The sequence below is a fragment of the Plecotus auritus genome (genome assembly GCF_963455305.1).
Source record: "Plecotus auritus genome assembly, chromosome: 2".
NCBI classification, from domain to species: domain Eukaryota; kingdom Metazoa; phylum Chordata; class Mammalia; order Chiroptera; family Vespertilionidae; genus Plecotus; species Plecotus auritus.
The window spans coordinates 97,224,907-97,246,428 of record NC_137771.1 but is presented as its reverse complement, the minus strand read 5'-3'; the positions used below and the strand labels follow the sequence as shown (position 1 = coordinate 97,246,428).

Below are 21,522 nucleotides of genomic sequence, written 5' to 3'. Positions count from 1 at the left end.
CTGCATTTTCATGCTCCCACAAAGCTGGTGGGCTGGCTAATAATGTTTCCTAAGATTCTGCTAGCCAGACTGATCTCAGTCCTCTTCCTGTTCCTATCTGATCTCAGAAAAGACAGGACTAATGGGGTTCTTGGACTGACAATACTGACATCCATGATGATAGTCAGTGACTCCATGAAAGAAAAAAATTTTAGCAAATCTGTTGACAAGCCTTTCCTTCCTTTTTTTCTTGAAATACTTACAGTACTGGCTCCTACAATATTCAAGGTTCTCTTAGCTATAGGAAAAACAAGAAAAGCAAGTCACTGCATTCTGTAATCCTTCTCTTTGGGCTCTTATGCTAAAATCTACTCAGTGATTTAGAGTACATTGTGCTAATCAGGTAGAAACTGAACTGCCTGGTCCCATGCAACTCTGCTCAAATCCTTCTCTTTATATATGAGAGAACAGGCTAGTGGACTATAAATAAATTATTGAAGGTTAAAACAACTAGTAAATTTCAGAGCAGAAACTAGAATTCAATAAATATTTTATGTGGAGAACATCTAATTCTTGTAATGGTGAACTAGGTAACTCAGACCTTTTAACACAACCAAAAAACCAAACCGAGCAAGCATGAGCCCAAAGGCAAGGGAGCTGCCATGGTTATGAAGTACTCAGCAATCCGGTGTAAATTGGTGACTACAGAAACTGGGGCCACTTTTCCTCCAGGGGCATTTCCCAATCCAACAGGGTAAAAGGGCATGGAGCAGGGATTTTGATGATGTTCAAGGCCAGGCTGGCAGAATTTTGGCCTGTCAAGTATGGGGACTCCATTGTGACCCTGTGCTTTCATTTGGCAACATAAGAACTACACTCTAGGAGTATGACTGAAGCAGCTCAGAATGCAGCCCTGATGTAAGTCCTTGGAAGTCCCCCAAATTCCAGTCCCTTGAATTGGATTACATCTATTCTGGTTTGCTGCTATCCAGAGGCATATGGAAGAAGCAAACAAAAATCATCCCTTGGGGAAGATTACTCATAAAACTCAAATCCTACATAATAAAAATCTAATATGCAAATTTCCCCCTCTGGTGGTGGTTCAACCAGGAGACCGAGAATTCGACCGCTCGCTATGTCGTGCGCTGACCACCAGGGGGCAGCATGGAACATGGTGGGCATCGGCCATGTGGTGCTGGCAGCAGGCAGTAGTGGAGGGGCTGCTGCCCAGATGGGCCCCAACGTGAGCAAGAGCGAGACCATGGTGGGATGGTGGAGCAGGTGAGTGTTCGGCACCAGGCCAAGGCAGGTGCGACCAGCTGAGGTGGCAGCGGGCAGGACCGCCACCCAGCTCCCAGGTGCTGAGGGAAAAAGGGCAAATAGCAATATTAAAGTATTTATTCTAATTATTTCCCTTTCAATGTGCAGGAGTCTGTGCACCAGGCCACTAGTTATTTTTATAATCAGCTTTTTAAACTACACTATTTAGCACATAATCAAAGATAAGTGGGATGGGTGAAAAGCTATGACAACATGAATAACAATCAGCATGAAAAAACAGATAGTGCAAACAGAAATACAGGGGTTCTAAATATTGGAATAATCACACACAAATTATAAAACAACACTGTTTTATCAAGTTGATAAAAACCAAGGTTAAACATTTCAGCAGATAACTAAAAATTTAAAAGATACTACATATTTGAATAAAAATGAAATAGAGCCCAGCCAAGTATGGCTCAGTGGTTGAGCGTTGACCTATGAACCAGGAGATCACGGTTTGATTCCCAGTCAGGGCACATGCCTGGGTTATGGGCTTGACCCCCAGTTGGGTGTGTGCAGAAGGCAGCCAATAAATGATTCTCTCTCATCATTGATGTTTCTAGTTCTCTCTTCCTCTCCCTTTCTCTCTGAAATTAATTTAAAAATATTTTTTTAAAAAAAGAACCAAATGAAATAGAAATCCTAGAATTCAAAAATATAACACATGAAAAACTAAATAGATAAATTTATCAACAAATTAAACAGAAAAAAAAAAGTGAATTGTCAGACCAGAAAGAATTACCCATAATTTCTTCCAGAAAGACAACTGTAATGAGTAAAGCCTAGAAAAACAAAAGAATGAAAAACATAAAAGGAAGGATAAGAATAGTCAAAATAGTAAGAAGATGTTTAACAGGAAAACATAAGGCAAGAGACAATATGCTGCGGGATAATATTTAATAATCTAACACTCAAAATGTGTATTCTAAAAGTTATATGTAAAAACATCAATTCACAGATTTTAGAAATCCTACTTACCCTCCAAGAGGGATACTACAAAGAAATCCATCTCTACTCACATTCCAGTGAAACTACAGAAAACCAAAGAGATAATCATGAAAGAAATAAAAACAGCCAAAGAAAAAAGACAAAGTATCCTCAGAGGAGCAACAGTTAGAAGGACAATACATAAATCAAGAGAAATTATGAGAATCAGAGATTATAGACTGATTTAACATGCTGAGAAACACCACTCAAAACTCCTGCCAATCCAGAATTATTCTATACCAAGGAAAAATAGTCCTTAAGATATATTCAGACAAACAAAAACTGAGAGAGATTAGAAAAAAAATTCTAGAGCATATTATTTATGCAAAAGGAACATAAGAGTTGTAAGAAAAGAACAAGAGCAAGAAAAAATCCCTCCTATCTAATAAAGAGGGAATATGCTAATTTGGTTTCTCTTCAGATTGCATAAATCTCACCTTTTACTAATTGACTACCCCTCCATCAAAGATGGCAGTGCCCACAGCCCATAAGGAGGGAATATGCTAATTGACTGCCCCTCCCCCAAAGATGGCAGTGCCCACAGCCCATTAGGAGGGAATATGCTAATTGCTGCCCCTCCCTCAAAGATGGCAGCGCCCACAGCCAATAGGAGGCAATATGCTAATTGACTACCCCGCCCTCAAAGATAGCAGTGCCCACAGCCACAAGATAGCAGTGCCCAGTCCCCTCAGCCTTGCCAGGGCGGAAGGCACGTGGCCTGGTTGCACCACATGGCTTGCCTCAGGAGTTCCCCAGTCCCCTCAGCCCACCAGCCAAGGCCAGCCTAAGGCGTAGGCAAGCTGTGGATGGCGGCTGCCCAGCTGCCCAGGTCCGCCTGAGGCTCAGGTAACCAGGGCCGGCTGAGGCTTGCGCTGCTGGCAGTGGCAGCAGCAGAGGTGTGATGGGGCATCACCTTCCCCTGATTGCTGGGTCACCTCCCGCCCCTGAGGGCTCCCGGATTGTTTGAGGGGGCAGGCCGGGCTGAGGGACACCCCCTCCAGTGCATGAATTTTCATGCACCAGGCCTCTAGTTTAAATATAAATTTAAATAAATATTGACCATATAAAACAATAGTAATAATGTCTGCAGAATTTCAAACATACACAACAATAAAATAAATAATACCTTTGATGTTGGGGAAGAAAAATAGAGGTAAAATTTCTGGAGTCCTTACATTTTCTGTGAAGAGAATAAAAGTACAATTACCATCACTAGCTGCTTAATGACATTTTGGTCAACAACAGAGTACATCTACCATGGTGGTCCCACAAGATCATAATGGAGCTGAAAATTTCCTATTGCCTGGTAATGTTGTAGCCACCATAACACTATAGTGCAAGGCATTACTGATGTGTTTGTGGTGACGCTGGTGAAAACAAACCTACTGCACTGCCAGCCATAGAAAAGTACAGCATATACAATTATGCACAGTACATGATATTTGATAATGATAGTAAATGTAGTTATTATATTATAACGTTTATCATTATTTTAGACTGGGTAATCTTTCTATTTATGAAAGAACAATGTTCTATAAAACAGTATGGCAGCAGCCTCATACATTTTGTGTTTATTGTGTTTCTTGATGGAATCATTTTCTCTTGTGCTGGACTTTAACCTCATGCTGTTTTTTTTCAATTTAATAAATCTTTATTGTTCAGATTATTACAATTGTTTCTCCTTTTCCCCCCATGGCTCCCCTCCACCTGGTTCCCACCCCACCCTTTGCCCTTACCTCCCCCCACACTGTCCTCATCCATAGGTGTACGATTTTTGTCCAGTCTTTTCCTGCACCCCCCATACCCCTTTCCCCCTGAGAATTATCAGTCCACTCCCTTTATATGCCCCTGATTCTATTATATTCACCAGATTATTCTGTTCCTCAGATTTTTAATTCACTTGATTTTTAGGTTCACTTGTTGATAGATATGTATTTGTTGATCATAATTTTTCTCTTCACTTTTTTCTTCTTCCTCTTCTTAAAGAATACCTTTCAGCATTTCATATAATACTGGTTTGGTGGTGATGAACTCCTTTAGCTTTTTCTTATCTGTGAAGCTCTTTGTCTGACCTTCCATTCTGAATAATAGCTTTGCTGGGTAGAGTAGTCTTGGTTGTAGATTCTTGCTATTCAACACTTTGAATATTTCTTGCCACTCCCGTCTGGCCTGCATAGTTTCTGTTGAGAAATCAGCTGACAATCATATGGGTGCTCCCTTGTAGGTAACTAACTGTTTTTCTCTTGCTGCTTTTAATATTCTCTCTTTGTCTTTTGCTCTAGGCATTTTAATTATGATGTGTCTTGGTGTGGTCCTCTTTGGATTCCTTTTGTTTGGGGTTCTGTGCGCTTCCTGGACTTGTAAGTCTATTTCTTTCACCAGGTCGGGGAAGTTTTCTGTCATTATTTCTTCCAATAGGTTTTCAGTATCTTGCTCTCTCTCTTCTTCTGGCACCCCCATAATTCTGATGTTGGTACGCTTGAAGTTGTCCCAGAGGCTTCTTACACTATCTTCAACTTTTTGGATTCTTTTTCTTTTTTTTGCTTTTCCAGTTGAGTGTTTTTTGCTTCTTTGTATTTCAAATCTTTGACTTGATTCTTACATTCCTCTAGTCTGCTGTTGTGTCTCTGTATAATATTTTTTTATTTCAGTCAGTGTATGTTTAATTTCTAGTTGGTCCTTTTTCATATCTTCGAGGGTCTCGTTATATTTATCAGCCTTTTCTAGGATATTCTTGAAAAGCCTTACAACGTGGTTTTGAATTCTATATCCAGTAGTTTGTTTTCCTCTATTTCTTTCGTTTGTGATCAGTTCGTCTCCCCATTTTTCACTGCTTCCCTGAGTTGGTAGGGTAGGTTTGTGTGCTAGGTTTCCTATATGGCCCAGTGGGTCGGCCTCCCCACTTAACCTGAGGTGGACACTCTTGGTGCATCCCTTTGTGGACTATGTGTACAGCCTTGTTGTAGTTAAGTCTTGATTGTTGTTGGTATCACTGGGAGGAATTGACCTGCAGGCCAGTTGGCTGTGAGGATCAGCTGTGTCTACACTGGGAGATTTTCGGTGCTGGAGACAGCCTTATAGGATTAGCCTTGCCAGATTGCAAAGGCCTCTGTGCTCAGCTTGGAAGGAGCGGAGTCTCGGGGCGGAGTCTCAGGGCGGAGCAGACAGTCTTGGCTTCCTGTCAGCCCTGCCCTTGCTCGCGAGTCTCCAGACCTCTGCCTTCCACGGTTCCCGAGTTTCCACCTTACAGTCCAGATTTCTCCCGTAAGAGCGTGGGTCCCCAGGGGCTCACCCAGAATTGCTGTTCAGTGCAGTCAGAAGCCTCCGACTCCCCTCTGCCAGGGACAGCCTGTGGTAACCTCCAAAGTCAGTCCTTGTGCGCACTCTCGCCTCCAGACCCCTGTCGCTGTGGCTCCCCTGAGTCTCCGAGTTTCTGAGTCTCCGTGTGCCTTTCTCTCCACCCAACAGTCCAAACTACCCCTGTATGAGCCTGGGTCCACAGGGTTTCACCCGGAACTGAGGTTCAGTGCAGTCGGAACTGGGGTTCAGTGCAGTCGGGGGCTTTCTTTCCCCTCTCGTCAGAGAAAGCCAGCCAGGCACTCCGCCGCCCTTCCTCTCTGAGCGCGTGTGTCTCCGTACCTCAGCTCTTTGCCGCTCTTTCTCCGTGAGCTTTCCTCTTTCCTTCTAGTTGTAGAATTTCCACTCAGCCAGCTTTCCTGTGGTTCTGGATGGTGTCCGTTCTGTCTTTTAGTTGTAGTTTTGAAATTGTTGTGCGAGGCAGCAGTTTAGGCGCTTACCTATGCCGCCATCTTGGTTTCTCCTCATGCTGTTTTTTACAGTAACATGCTGTACAGAGTTTTTGCCTAGGAACAATAGGCTACACCACATTGCCCAGGTCTAGAGTAGACTGTACTGTCTAGTTTTGTGTAAGTGTACTTTATGATGTTTGCACTACAACAAACTTGCCTAAAAACATGTTTCTTAAAACATATCCCAAAGGTAGGTGGCACATATCTGTACAATTATATTGGACTAGAGGCCCAGTGCACAAAATTCGTGCATGGGGGAGTCCCCTCAGCCCAGCCTGCACCCTCTCCAATCTGGGACCCCTCGGGGGATGTCTGACTGCCAGTTTAGGCTCGATCCCAGTCGGACATCCCTCTCACAATCCGGGACTGCTGGCTCCTAATTGCTCACCTCTCTGCCTGCCTGATCACCCCTATCTGCCCCCCCCCCCCCCCGATGGCCTGGTCACCTCTAATTGCCCCCACTGCCCACCTGGTCACCCCCAAGTACCCCCCCCCAGCCTGGTCACCCCTAACTGCCCCCGCTGCCGGCCTGGTCACCCCATACAGCCCGCTACTCAGTCGTTTAGTTGGCCCTCACTAAACCCCTTCCCGGCCTGGTTGCCCCATGCAGTCCACTGCTCAGTCGTTTGGTCATCCCTCACTAACACCTCTGCTGACCTGGTTGCCTGCCAGAAAACAATCATTGTCCCACTAATAGAAAGATGTGGACAGGAAACCGGGAAGGCTGGTCAACAACCTTAATTGTTTTAATCACTCACTGTTTAGTAAAAACATTGTTAGCTGAAGCAGCCTCCACCTCTGTTACTCCTATGTAAATTTCTGTTATTGGAATTTCCTGCCTAAAGGTTATGGGCATATCCCATAGTCTCAATAAAAGGGACTGCAAGGCCAGAGCAAGAGGTAGTCCTCCCACTAGAGGTGGGCTCCCGCCTGGCCCCCAATATTCCCAAATTAATACTTTTCCAAGTCTCTTTTCATTTGTGTGCGGCCTTCTCCAGAACCCGAACCCTGAACCGGAACCCTGAACCACGCGGGACGTGAAAGGGGTTCCCACAGTCGCCCCACGCAGCCTGCTGCTCAGTCCTTTGGTCGGCCCTCCCTAACCCCTCCTCCAGGGTCTCTGCTCTCCAGGTGACTCTTCCATGCACGTCGCCTCCCCTTTGTCGGGGGTCACCCCGTATAGAGCCCTGTTCCCTCTGCTGCCACTTTCTGGCATCTCCTCTGTGTTCCTGGGACCCTCACAATGATGTCCGCCCCACCTCATCTCTGTGCTGAATCGCCAGTTTCCACTCACAAATCCAAACACTGCCGGTCCATCCCAACTCATTCATCAGCACACACTCATCCCGCGGGTCCTCCTTTCTGAGCGTGGAGCCTGGCCAGACCACATTGTGAGCTCAGGCAGGAAGGAATCCTGGCCAAGTCTGGAGGACCAGGCTGGGTGGGACAGGGGGCAGAGCCAAGGGACACCTCCTCTGGGGAGGAAGCAGCGCCCCCTGAGCATGTGGTGCTTGAGCCATCTACCTGGGAACAGGGGTCAGGGGTCAGAAGAGTGTTTTCCAGGGCTCAGGGGCGCCCTGTGGGGCTGGCAGGCTTCAGGGGGCAGCGTGGGGCGGCAGCAGGAGGCCGCTCCAGGTGGAGTAGAAGCCATTTCACTAACGGAGCTTTGAGCTTAACAGTTTGATCTGCTGCCACTACCGTACTTAGCCAATTACCTTAAGGTTTGGGCTTACTTTGGGGATGGACAGGAACAGTAAATAGATTTTCCTTTCACTGAAATATGTGTGAGCTATAAGATTTTTTAAAAGTTTACTTCAAAATTGACCCGTATCAGGGCCATAGCACTGCGGGGTATTGAAGCCACCTTGTCTTCATTCTCCGGCTCCAGACCCTGCTTCATGGATGCTGTTTCTGAAGCAAATGGCACCTTTGTCCTCCGCCTTTTCAAGATGCTGTGTGAAGACAACCCTTCTCACAACGTGCTCTTTTCTCCTGCCAGCCTCTCCTGGGCCCTGGCCATGGTCCTCCTGGGGGCAAAAGGGAACACCGCTGCCCAGATTGCCCAGGTCAACTGCCTCTCTGTGGCCAGGGCACCGGCTGCCTGAGTTCTCAGGTGTTCTGCTCTGTTGTCTCCCAGCCTCATGCCTCAGGAGGAAGATGCGAAGGGCAGGCCTGGGGTCTCTGTCCCTCAGATTTTTAGGAAAAGTTTCCCATTGATAACCTGGTAAAATGATCAAAACTCTTTCTATCACTTTGTCTTTATTTAAAAAAATGATAATGAAATCATTTGACATCTAAGCAGCTGAGATCTAATCTCATTTCTGGAATAAAAGACTGTGAACTATACTTTTCTTTGGTAAGGAAGGATAGATTAATGGCTACTTCAAGTCACTGACATACCAACTTGCTGTCCTAGGTCAGGAATGGTGTGAACAGAAATATGCAAAGAGGGCGAAAGGCATGTACCTATTACAGGTACAGACTTCGTAACTGCTAGTTAGGTGAGTTTAACAAATACTCAGTAAACATCTGAAAATGATTAATGTTTCCTTTCTGTTTGTTCCCAGGGGCTTTATAAGGAGTTTTTATGTTTAGACTATGCCAAGTGGTTACTTTTGATCTCATAGTTTGTAGGGCCATCATATTGGCCTCCCCTGAGCTTGTCAGGGTTAGTATGTGGCCACTTTCATCCATGGAGTTGAAAGGAATTTTAGAGACAGGAAAGGCAGTTTTCAGGAAGGGGGGTCCTTGGGAGTAGAAGAATACATAATGGGTGGAGACAGCTCCAAGTCACCAGATTGCTTCTCTTACATTCACAGAGGACAGAGCAATGTTACAAGATAAGGGGAAGAAAAAGGGAGGCAGGGGCACCGAGTGAGCTATGAAATGTTGGAACTAATACCATCCTATCTAATAAAGAGGGAATATGCTAACTGACCATCACTCTGTCACAAAGATGGCTGCACCCACAGCTGAGGCCAAGTTCCCATAAGGAGCCTTAACAAGCAATCAACAGGGACCTGAGGCTATGCCCTCCCCCGCCCCTGTGGGGCTTGATAGGGGACCTCAAGGTGCGCTTCCCATCCTGGTGCTGGGCTAGAGGACCTCAGGCCACGCTCCCCACCAGGTGGGGCTTGACAGGGGACTTCAGGCCGTGCCCCCCACCAGGCAGGGTTTGACAGGGGACCTCAGGCTGTGCCTCCCACCTGGCAGGGCTTGACAGGGGACCTCAAGGTGCACTTCCTATCCTGGTGCTGGGCTAGGGGACCTCAGGCTGCTCCCCCCGCCCCAGCGCCAGGCCGGGGGATCTCAGGCCGCGCCCCCCACCCCAGCACCGGGCCAGGGGACCTGAGGCTGCGCCCCCCTGCCTGGCAGGGCTTGACAGGGGACCTCAGGCCGTGCTCCCCACCCAGCGGGGCTTGATGGGGGACCTCAAGGTGCACCCCCAGTGCTGGGTTGGGGGAACTCAGGCCATGACCCCCGCCCAGCGGGGCTTGACAGGGGACCTGAAGCTGCACCCCCCTGCCGGTGGGGCTTGATGGGGGACCTCAGGCCATGCCCCCCACCCAGTGTGGCTTGACAGGCGATCTCAGGCCATGTCCCCCACCTGGTGGGACTTGACGGGGGACCTCAAGGCACACCCACTGCCCCAGTCTGGGCTGGGGGACCTCAGGCCACGCCCCCCCTCCTGGCGCCGAGCCAGGGGACCTGAGGCTACGTCCCCTGCTCAGCGGGGCTTGATAAGGGTGGGACTGGCCAGGTCTGGATCTAGCCCAATGCAGGGGGGGGGGGGGCAGCCAGGTCTGGGTCTACACGATTTTGAGGCGCATGTGGGTGGGCGGGGACTTGACTCTGGGTCCCATGGTGCGCCCCAGACTCTGACAGGAGGAAGGTTTTCATATACATTTTACTAATTTTCTTTCATCTCTGACACTTCTATTATAGAGAAAGGGCAAATAGCAATATTAAATTATTTCCTCTAATTAATCCCCTTTTAATGTGCACAAATTTCGTGCACCAGGCCACTAGTATAAGGAATAAGGAGAAAGTTGCCAATTAGTAAAGCTCAGGGGACATAAATTAAGGAAGAGTCCAATTAGAAAATATCATGTTCAGACAAAGAAGTTTCCAGCATATATAAATCAATAGACAAAAAAAACCTCAGGAGACTAGATTTTTTCCATTAGAGAGAGAGAGCAGGTTTCCCAATTTGGGGACTCCTTCCCAGGGGTATACGAATGGTATACAATTACAATAAATTTCTATACTTTTGCCTAAAAATCTTTTAGTCTTAGAATTTTATTCTTCAAACTTCATAGGACAAGAACCCACAATGAGAGTCTGAGTTTGCCAAATTCTGCATTTCAGAATGAAGGGATTATGTCCTTATATAAGCACTGGTTTTAGGTATTAATTTTAGGTATAAAATATATGGACCTGAAATTAGTCCCTGGGGCTTGCTTTTCTGACAGATCAGCCCTATGCCCCATTCCCAACTCTGGGAAGGCATCTTCTGTTTGGTCAGTGGAGCTTTCCAGAATTGAGCTGAATATGGCAACCCAGGTTTGGGATCAGAAGGGAGAGTCCTGTGCCTCCCTCAGGCCAGAGCCTGGGAGAGCTCCCAGCCAGGCATCCAGTTCAGCCAAGCCCATTCAGGATGGAGGCAAGGGCTGGGAAGGACTCAGGTCCCGAAAGGACAAGGATTGGAACAAGAGTTCTAAGTTTACCTGGGCCAAAGAGAGGATGTTCTTGGCATGGCACGAAGGCCTTCTGGAGTCCACCTGAAGACTTTGGCCTGGGAATACTCTCACTGGGGACTGAGAAAAACTCTGCCTCAGAATATCTCCCCTGAGTGGCCTGGACTTCACCAAATCAAGATTCCCTGGGAGCATTTTGATCAGTCATATATGTCAGCATTGCAGTTAGGTGCCTGAATTCTGCTGCTAGGTGTGGCCCTTATTCTGCCACTTACTAATTGCACAATTAAATAAGTACTACAGCTCTCCACCCCTGACTTCCTCATCTGTAATGATACTTATCCCAAAGCTTTGTTTTGAAGATGAAGGCTATGATATACTTGGGACAATATGTGTACCTTTAGAAAGGGTTCAATAAATGATAGCTTCTATTTTAGTTTTAAATTAATCAGATTGCTCTGTCCCTAATGCATTGCTGAGACCACAGAAAGTAGGGATTAAAATCTTTTATGGAAAGGTGTTTTAAAAAGGGGAGCTGGGGGAGAGGAAGAGACAGGTATTGGTTAATTAATGCAGGGTCCAGGATGGAAAAGGGAAGGCTCTGGGCTGGAATGGACACAATGGAGGTGTCTCTGGGCAGCCAGAGGCAGCATAAGGGAAGCTCCTGAGTGCTGAGGCAGTGCAGGGGAGAGTGTGGTTACAAGTCAAGATGAAAGGGGGCAGCAATTGAATTTGGGGAACCAGCTAGTATTGTTAGAAATATTAATCATGCTCTGTTAACCGTGTTTCTGATTGAAGAAGGCACATTCTACCCTGGCTGGAGCTGATCTGGAGATGCAGCCCTTCCTCCCCATTTGGAGCTCCCTATTATCATGGAAAGATTAACAGGTTTGTTACAGAAACCAGAATTGCCAGCCCTTTGAAGATTGTCAGCCCTTTTGCATACCTGCAGGCCTTTGCAAACCTCCAGCCTGCTTACCTGTTAACTGCCCATCTGGCACTCCCTTTGGCTATTTCCCCATGTAACCCCAGTCCTTGCTTATCACTCTGCCCTTTGAAGACCCCTAGTCCTTTTGCATATCTGCAAACTGCCCTTTTGCCTACTTTTTCTTTGTACTTTTACTATATAAGCAACTGGCTCATGGTGGGGTGCAGAGGAGATTTCTGTGGCTGACCTGCTGCTCTCCCATATTGCCAGTAGTATTGGAATAAACACTCATATATGATTCAACCCTGTCTCTGCTTCATTGGCTCGAGTAGTGACAGGCAGCAGGGACCCATTGTATGTCTGATTACAAAGAGGCTACAAGACGGCAGCGATTTAGGTCTAAGAGGCCTTACCCTTTATCCCTCATGTTAAATGACCTCTGGCAGCTGCCACTGGCATGGCTCCCTCCCTGAATAAATATCACCTTTTGCTTTACCACTGCCCATCCTTCCCTGGTTTTCACCCTGCCTTGCCAAGTTCTCTGAGTGAGAATGAGGAAGGAAATACAAGAGTCAGCTTCTCAGTTGTTGTTCCTCCCCCATTCCCTTGGGCTGTACAACAGCAAACCACGCCTCTCCAGGTCCTTGAAGATTCTACTGACTCTAAGACTTGCTGTCCTCCTTGAGCATAACAAACTGTCAAACACACAATCACACACTTCTCACTAAGCCCTGGATCCAGACTTTCCCCCGTGGAGGCCCACTCTGAAGCCAATGGCACCTCTTGCCCTCCCTCTATTAAAGAAACTATGAGAAGAAAACCCTTCACACAATGTACATTTCCCCCCTGAATATCTCCTCTGCTGTGGACATGCCCAGAGGCATCCACTGCAAAAGGAGAAAAATTGTATGCAGTCATTAGAGTTGCTTGCCAAAAGTTTTTGGTTTTTCCTTCCAACACATAGAATAATAGTTCTATTGGCTCTGTTGTGAGGCCGCATAATTAGTTCTGGCTTTTGAGTTGTAGATGTTTCAGAATTTACCAGGCGACCAGAAAATATACAAGGAGTACTGGAGATTCAGGAAAAACCCTTTATTTAAAGCAGCACTACTGGCTCCGGGGATTCGAAGATCCAAAGCCTGAACAACTTATAGAATGAGATTACTCCTTATATATATATTTCTAAATTCTTTGTTTCCTTACTTCCAGGCTTTTGCAGCCCTAACTAAGTCAGAATGGGGAAGTAAGATTACAGCTAAAGGCCTGGCCTGGGTGGTACTAGTGACCTCCCTTCTGGCTAAGCTGTTAAATTCTTGATTGGTGGCCCTTGTAAACTGAGTATTTAGGAAAACAGATTATTGCCTAAGGAAGGGGCAGTGACTTAATTATAGGCTAACAAGAATGTGCAGTAGGATACTGGTCACTGGCACAGATTCAGATTGATAGCCCTCCCACTCCCCGCGCCCCCCACCCCTCAGGTTGCCCCTTATATTCTCCTTCATAGAAGTAACACACATGGGAATATTTAACTGAGAGTTTGAGATCCTTGTGATTTCTTTGGTCATTTTGAAAAAAACTTTCAAACAATACTCAGGGCTGTCTCCAGAAGGTTTTAAGAATCATCACAATGATCCCTTACAGAATTTGGCATTTATGGAAGGACTAGATGAAGAGCTTATAACTTTGATCAAATAACATAAATTAAACTGACAGACCTCCCATGCTAATGAATTGGCTATTCTGGCAATCAACTATCAAAACTATTCAAAAGAGAAAAAAATAAAGCTGACAAAATTATGAACTTTTACACCTCCAACAATTAAACAACCAAATCAAATCTACTCAGAGGTCTCTTAGACAAGGGGAGAAAGGAGTCTGTTTTTACTGTGGAAAGCTAGGTCACCATAAGAAAATTTTCAGAACACTGAAATGGGATCTACAAAGAAAAAAACAAACAGAAACAAACATACAGCTGCTCATAGGATTTAAGAGGGTTGTTCCCTTTCTCCTTGCTAATACTTTAGAAGAAATTGAAATTATCCTAAAAGGGGAAGTTACTAAGGCCCTTGTAGATACTGGGGCTACTTTATCTATTCTTAACGCTACCCAACTAAGTTTCTCTCTCCCTCAGAATAAAGCTTCTGTGCAAATGCCAGGGATATCCAAACAATGACAATTTTAAAATCAAAACCTGTCCCCTTTCAAGTAAGGAATATTATGGGACAACACATATTCTTACTGGTCCAATGGGCCCTGATTCACCTGATATGGAGAGATTTTCTTAAAACCCATAATGCCCACATATCCTTTCCCTGGAAGAGTGGAATGTATTTAGAAACAAATAAATTAAATGCTAAATCAATTGGAAAAATAGAGATTTTAAAGAAACTTCCACGAGAGGAAAATAATCTTGAAACTAAACATTTGTTACAGGATATTCCAATACCACTTTGGGCCCTTTCCAGTACAGATATTGACAAAATCAAGTCAGCCACTCCTTTTAAAGTAACTTTGCCTCTACCTAATATTCACCAATATCATTTAAGACCTGATGCACTAGCTGAAATTAAGCCCATTAAACAAAATTACTTAAAAAGGGAACTTATAATTTCATATACAAACCCCTGTAATTCTCCTACCTTCCAATAAAAGAAATGGAAAAGCATAAAAATTTATACAGAATTTCAGAGCTATAAATAAAATAATTATTCCCATACAACCTGTGGTTCAAAATTCACATAATTTATTATCAGCCATTCCTGTGCATTGCCATTATCTATATACTAGAGGCCGGTGCATGAAATTCGTGCACTGGTGGGGGGGGGTGTGGCCTCAGCCCAGCCTCTGCCCTCTCACAGTCCAGGACCCCCCAGGGATTGGGCCTAAGCTGGAACTCAGACATCCCTCTCTCAGTCTGGGGCTCTCGAAGTCCAGGACCCCTTGCTCTTTACCGCCTGCCTGCTGTGGAGGTGGGAGAGGCTCACGCCACCTCTTCTGTGCTTGCCAGCTGTGAGCCCAGCTTCTGGCTGAGCAGGGGCAGGGGAGAGTGTGGCTCAACCAGAAGTCAGGCTCACTGCTTCTTAGCACTGGCCCCACCCCCCACCCACTGGTGGGGGGGGGACTATCTGGGGCCAGGTCGGCTTGGAAAGGGGCTGGGGGAGGTTGAGGCACCATGGTTGCACCCTGTCCAGCCTCTGCAGAGGCTCCAGGAGAGGCATGGTGCTGGGACAGGGCCCACTGCAACATGGCCTCTCCCAGCACCACCTCTGTGGAAGGGGCCACAGCGCTGGACCAGGACCACCATGGCTGGCCTGGTGGAGCAGGCTCACTGGTCCCATCCCCCACCCACTGGTCATTCCGGAAGGTCATCCAGAAGGTCGTTCAGCTGTCCAGTCTAATTAGCATATTACTCTTTTGTTAGTATAGAAGATATAAAACCCTAAGCGACCGGCCAACCAGCCAGTAGCTATGACGTGCACTGACCACCAGGGGGCAGATGCTCAAAGCAGGAGTAGAAACCACAGGTGTGGAAATACGGAACAGACTGATGATTCTCACAGAGAAGTGGGGAGGGGGAAGGGCTAACAAGCTGAAAATTAAAGACATTCTTTATAGTATCACTATATTAGTTTATCAGCACTTATAAAACGTTTTTCCATTTATTGCATTATTTACCTTCCTTTTCTCATGAACATCCTTTGCTTTTACCCCCTAATTAGGACAATATTTGGATTTCTGTCTGAATCAGTACTTCTGAAATAGCTATTCTTTTGGATCTTAAATGCTTTTTGCCTCTCACTTTGGCTTTTTATTTTTTAAGTTAATGGGACTTCATTACTCGTGTAAAAAAACAAAAGTAAATAGAGACTTTTAGGTGTTTATAAAGCCATCTGGATGTACAAACAGTAAATTGGAAATAAAGATTAACCAAAGATATTATGATGGGAACTAAGCACAGTTCATTTCACTTATAAATTTGGAGCTGTTACAGTAAATATTTTGTTATGCTATGTTTTATTTTTTTAAATAATCCCCCTTTCAAATTTTGCAGATAATAGACCCACAAAACCACATTCAAAAGCATGTTGCTCCCTGGCCAATTTCGCTCAGTGGTTAGAGTGTCAGCCCTCAGACTAAAGGGTCATGGTTTGATTCCCAGTCAAGGGCATATACCGATTGTAGGCTTGATCCCTGGCCCTGGTTGGGGTTCAAATGGGAGGCAATCAACCAATGTGTCTCTTTCACATCGATGTCTCTCTCTCTCTCTCCCCTTCCTTCCTCCCTCATTTCCATTCTCTCAAAGGAGGAGAGGAGCAGGAGGAGGAGGAGGAGGAGGAGGAGGAGGAAGGAGGAGGAGGAGGAGGAGGAGAAAGATCAATGGGAAAAATATCCTTGGGTGAGGATTTTTAAAAAGCATGTTGCAACCCATATCCAGCTCATTTAACACAAGTTGGTTTTTACATCAGAGCACAGCACACAGCAACTCACCAGTGACCAGATCGAAGAATAGCATATAAACATCGCCTTGACTAAGTGCATTCTGTTCTGCTGACATTTCAGCTCTAATAAAAAGGAGAAGAAATTCTGCTCATCTCATAATTGGGAAGATATGACTGTGACATATATGTTAGCCGTGAGGTCAGCTCTCACTTCTTGAGTCTGCCAAAGAAAGAAGTCAGAGCCAAGAACTCTAGTACAAGAGGAAGTTTATTTAGCATGCAAAGCGAAAGTACACTTTAGATTCGAGCAGACTGCTCAGAGAACTGCCTTGGTCTTTTAGAAATAAAGTCACAGAGGCAGGAAAACTAAGCCAGCTGGGATGCATGGAGTCAGGAAACAAGTCACAGGTGGGAGAAAAAAAAGCAGGGGCGGGGGGGGGGGGCTTGGACAGAAGATCAGGAGGTTAACCTGGAATAAGCTGCCACTGCCTGCTCCCTCCCTGGTTGCAAGTCTCATGGGGACCCTTAGAGTTTAGGAGAAAGAAAACAAAGATATGCACCTGAAGAAAGAAGTCATGAGGCATGCTCTGAGAGAGAGTGTGTGCATTGTGTCCTTTGACTTAAAGGTTTTCATCTTTCCTAAAGGCAGAAATTTTAGGGAAGGTCTCTGGGGAGGATCTCAATATAATATTCATCAGATTTCCAGGTGTGTCTTTTAACATACTGGTTCATCAAAATGAGCCAGATTATGGTCTGTACTGATTGGTTGGTGACAGGGCAGGAGATAATTGGTCATCGCATCTGGTTCTGCAGCCAGCCAACTTCATCTGTTTTTGCTGCTTCTCCGGGCCTCGAGCTGAAACACAATGAGGCCTAGATGTTATCTCTATTTTGATCAAAATTCTTTCTCTGTGGCCAGACTAAGGCTCTGTTCCTCAGATTATTTGATACTGATACTGTTGTAGTTAACTAGTTATTAATAATAGAAAAGGAGCAAAGGGGGAAGGCCAGCCATTATAGGCATGTCATTAGGACAGCTTCACCTGAAAACTGCAACTTTGCACTCCCCAGGGAACCACAGGACTATTCCCTGCAAAACACTGGGGGAAGAGATCCAACAAAGGAAAAATAAACTCATCCCCAATAAAGTTGTGGTGACTAGGGAAGGTGTCTGTCAGTCAAACCTGGGGACTGAGATCATTGGTCAGAATGGGCTTGGCCACTGCAAGTGTATAAAAATTTGGGAATACTTAATCTCCTAAACAAAGACGTTCTCTTTCTTGGGGTTCTTGTTGTGCTTGGTGTTAATGGCTCGTGACTTGTGACTCTTGGTCACTTGTATTCGACCCTAAGTCCCACAGCCATGCGGACGCCACATGCAATGGACTCATGGACTCCAGTGGGAAACACAAGCTAAGCTAGCCTGGTGCTGGATTGGACTCTGCTCCAATATGGAATGGATTCTCTAGACACTGGCTCTGAATTTAGCTCTACTAAAGCCCCAGCTACACTTCTATGACTGTGCAAAGGGAAAGGGGACTTTGAAAATTCAGGGATTTAATTCCATGCAAATAAAAATAAGTTCTCCCTTGTGAGTCTCAGAAAATTTCTTTACATGGGATGTCACAAGAAATCAACCTCAACTAGCAACTTGAGGAGATGAGACTCTCTCCCTACATTAATAATACTGAGGGATTGATGCTTAAGGGAGTGTTTGTGCAAGGGAGAAGGAGGCAGGGTGCTTGATGAGGGCAGTTTGAATCAGCTATTTCTCTTATTTTCTCTGTTTCACATGCCAAGTAATTTTTTTGGCTTCTTACTATCCTGCCTCATATATTATGTAATATAATACTATTGCTCTCCACATAAAGTTTTCATTATTATATGGACTGACTACCTCATAAAACTTTAAACTTGATGTTGTTACAGAACAAAAAGAGTTTATACACCCGGCACTAGCAAAGCCAAACACTAGACACCAAGAATTGCAGTGGAGAACTATTGGCTGTTCTATCGATGAATGATACCATCCAGGAAAACACGAAGTTAATGCTCAGAAGCCCAAAATCCCCAATGGCATGTAGTTTGCAGATTATACAGGGAAAAATCACAGGGGGTTGAGGACATGCCAGGTGCTGATTGGTGGGACATGAAGTAATAGTAATAAATCATTTCTTCAGGTCTTGAGGAAAGTTCTAAGGTCTGTTCCAGTGTCCCTCTGTCTGGTTTCATGGGAAAGTAGTCGGAGCGTGTCATTTCAACTGAGGGCTCAGGAATTGAAACATAACTTTGGTCAAGGTGTTACCTTTAGCCTGGCAGAGGTCCAGGCCTTGTGATCATTAGTCAGGTCTCAGCTACTGTATTCTGCTGCCTCAGGGTTGCTGACTATCCAGGGGAAAACTTGGTCTCTAAGTGCTATGGAAAGAGAGAGAAATGTGATTTTTAGAGCTAGGATTTAAAGCTGAATTTAATCAAAATCTTAAGGATCCTTGGTTTTAATGTCAGTGGTAGAGATGGATTTGTATTGACTTAGCCATATTTTTAAAAAATCAAATCAAAGTCAATGAACCTCTGAGAGTGTGCAGGGGTCATCGCTGCCACATGGGAGGTTCATGGGCATTGGTGTGACTGTGATGTGTCTGTGAAGCGCTGTAGGGAGCAGCATTGCATCTCACCTTTGTGAGGTCTGTTACCTGCAGCTCCCCACATCCTGGGCACAACAGAGTGTCCCATCTATCCCATTCATCATTAAGAGTCTAGTCAACTAAAACCTTCAATGAGTAAACAAAGAAAAAAAAACTTACCGTAATGAGTTAAACCATCCATAATTAGGTCAATTGCTTAGCTAATTCAATCTAATTAAATTAACATTTATCAAACATCTATAGTACAAAATGCTAAGATTGGTCTGGAGCAGTGGTTCTCAACCTTCCTAATGCCGTGACCCTTTAATACAGTTCCTCATGTTGTGGTGACCCCCAACCATAAAATTATTTTTGTTGCTACTTCATAACTGTAATTTTGCTACTGTTATGAATTGTAATGTAAATATCTGTGTTTTCCAATGATCTTAGGCTCTACAGCAGCGGTTCTCAACCTGTGGGTTGCGACCCACAGGTTGAGAACCGCTAGCAGGGTCGCCTAAGACCATCGGAAAACACAGATATTTACATTAAGATTTGTAACAGTAGCAAAATTACAGTTATGAAGTAGCAATAAAAATAATTTTATGGTTGGGGGTCACCACAACATGAGGAACTGTATTAAAGGGTCACGGCATTAGGAAGGTTGAGAACCACTGGTCTGGAGCTAAACCCCTGCCCTCCAAGGGAGGATATCAAGTAAGTTCCTAGGTAACTACCTACACTTACTTGGTTTTCCTTACAGATAACGTGGGGGCAAAAAAAAATAATTTTCCTTCTACCTTTCTAAATTCTTCTAGCTGGACCAATAATCAAATTAACATGATACAGATTAATAGGAGAAATATTCAGATTTATTATGTGCATTCAGGTGTTTCATAAGAATGTGAGACCTGAGGTCTGCTGGCCGCCCATGCGTCGCAGTCGCACCTTATTCGCTGCGTCTGTTTTCCCCGCAGCACCAGGGCTTTCATAACCAGGCAGTTTGTACAAAGCGTGTCCTCTTCATCCACAGCCTCAGCCATGGTGAAGAAAATTATCATCAAGCACGTGGCGGTCATTGGTGGCGGGCTGACGGGCGCCGGCATTGCCCAGGTTGCTACAGCACCTAGCCACACAGTAGTGTTGGTGGACCAGGCAGAGGACATCCTGGCAAAATGCAAAATGAGAATTGAGGAAAGCCTTAAGAAAATAGCCAAGAAGTTTGCAGAAAACCCTTAGGCAGGCGGTGAGTTTGTGAAGACCCTGAGCAACATATCAACCAACACAGACACAGATTGTTAGTCCACAGCATGGACCTGGTGGTGGAGGCCATCATGGAGAACCTGAAGGTGAAGAACAAGCTCTTCAAGAGGCTGGACAAGTTTGCCTCTGAACACACAATCTTTACCAGCAACACTTCCTCTTTGCAGATCACGAGCATAGCCAATGCCACCACCAGGCAGGACCGCTTCGCAGGGCTCGGCTCCACTTCTTCAACCCAGTGTCCATGATGAAGCTCGTGGAGGTCATTGAAACTCTAATGACCAGCCAGAAGACGTTTGAATCTCTGACAGACTTGAGCAAAGCCCTGTGAAATCATCCTGTTACTTGCACCGGCATGCCTGGCTTTATTGTGACCTGCCTGCTGGTGCCCTACCCCATGGAAGCAGTCCAGCTGTACGAACGAGGTGATGTGTCCAAGGAAGACATCGACATCACTATGAAGCTGGGAGCTGGGTACCCCATGAGCCTGTTTGAGCTTCTCGATTACATTGGGCTAGACACAATGAAGTTCATCATGGATGGGTGGCATGAGATGGATACACAGAACCCCCTGTTTCAGCCCAGCCAGTCCGTGAACAAGATGGTAGCAGAGCAAAAGCTTGGCAAGAAGACTGGAGAGGGGTTTTACAAATACAAATGCTGTGCAGGTGCTTCAGCTCCGGGAAGAGCCCTGTAAGCTCCACCAGCAGCTGCCCCAAGTGCCCCCGGGAATGCTCTTGGGTCGGACCTGCTCCCACACAGCACAGTCTATGTGATATGCAATTTGATTGTAATCTGTCTGAAGTAATTATTTACATGTAGCAGGGTTCTCTATTGAGAACAAATTCCCTGTTTTAGTCTGTATTTTCTAAAAACGCTTTATATCCTTGGTGCCTTGGAGCAAACATTTCTTTTGAACCTCGTCACTTTGATAAAGCATTGCCTGAATTCTTGCACTGGTAGAGGAAAAGCACTTCTTCTGAGAGTGTGCAGGTGTCATCGCTGCCACATGGGAGGGTCATGGGCATTGGTGTGACCGTGATGTGTCTGTGAAGCGCTGTAGGGAGCAGTGTTGCATCTCACCTTTGTGAGAAGGTCTGTTACCTGCAGCTTTGAGCCTCTCCCCACATCCTGGGCACGACATAGTGTCCTGTCTATCCCACTCATCATATGCTGGACTGGCAGGAACATTTCCATCCCCTCGGTTTGCAGGAAGAGGTTTCATTCACATCTGAAATCTGGATGAGTATGGTCTCTCTTTCTTTTTTTCATGAGAAATCATTACTGCGAACTGCCTACAAATTGACTCTAATAAAATACAAACTTTTAATCTGTAAAATTTTGAATTGAAATAAACATGTATAACTTAAAAAAAAAAAAGAAAATGAGACCTGAGGACAGATTGGCAGTTGAGGTTTATGTGCCATTCTGGGCAAAGGAGAGAGCGGCAAGGGTTGATTTCCAAGGGAAAGC

General features: G+C 45.3%; 1 pseudogene across 1 annotated transcript; it reads left to right on the top strand.

Annotated features, from left to right (window-relative positions):
* Positions 1–865: 865 nt before the first annotated feature.
* Positions 866–20,746, top strand: LOC308241147 (hydroxyacyl-coenzyme A dehydrogenase, mitochondrial-like; annotated as a pseudogene). Its single transcript has 2 exons — positions 866–897; positions 19,764–20,746. The product of its transcript is annotated as a hydroxyacyl-coenzyme A dehydrogenase, mitochondrial-like (transcript).
* Positions 20,747–21,522: the final 776 nt, after the last annotated feature.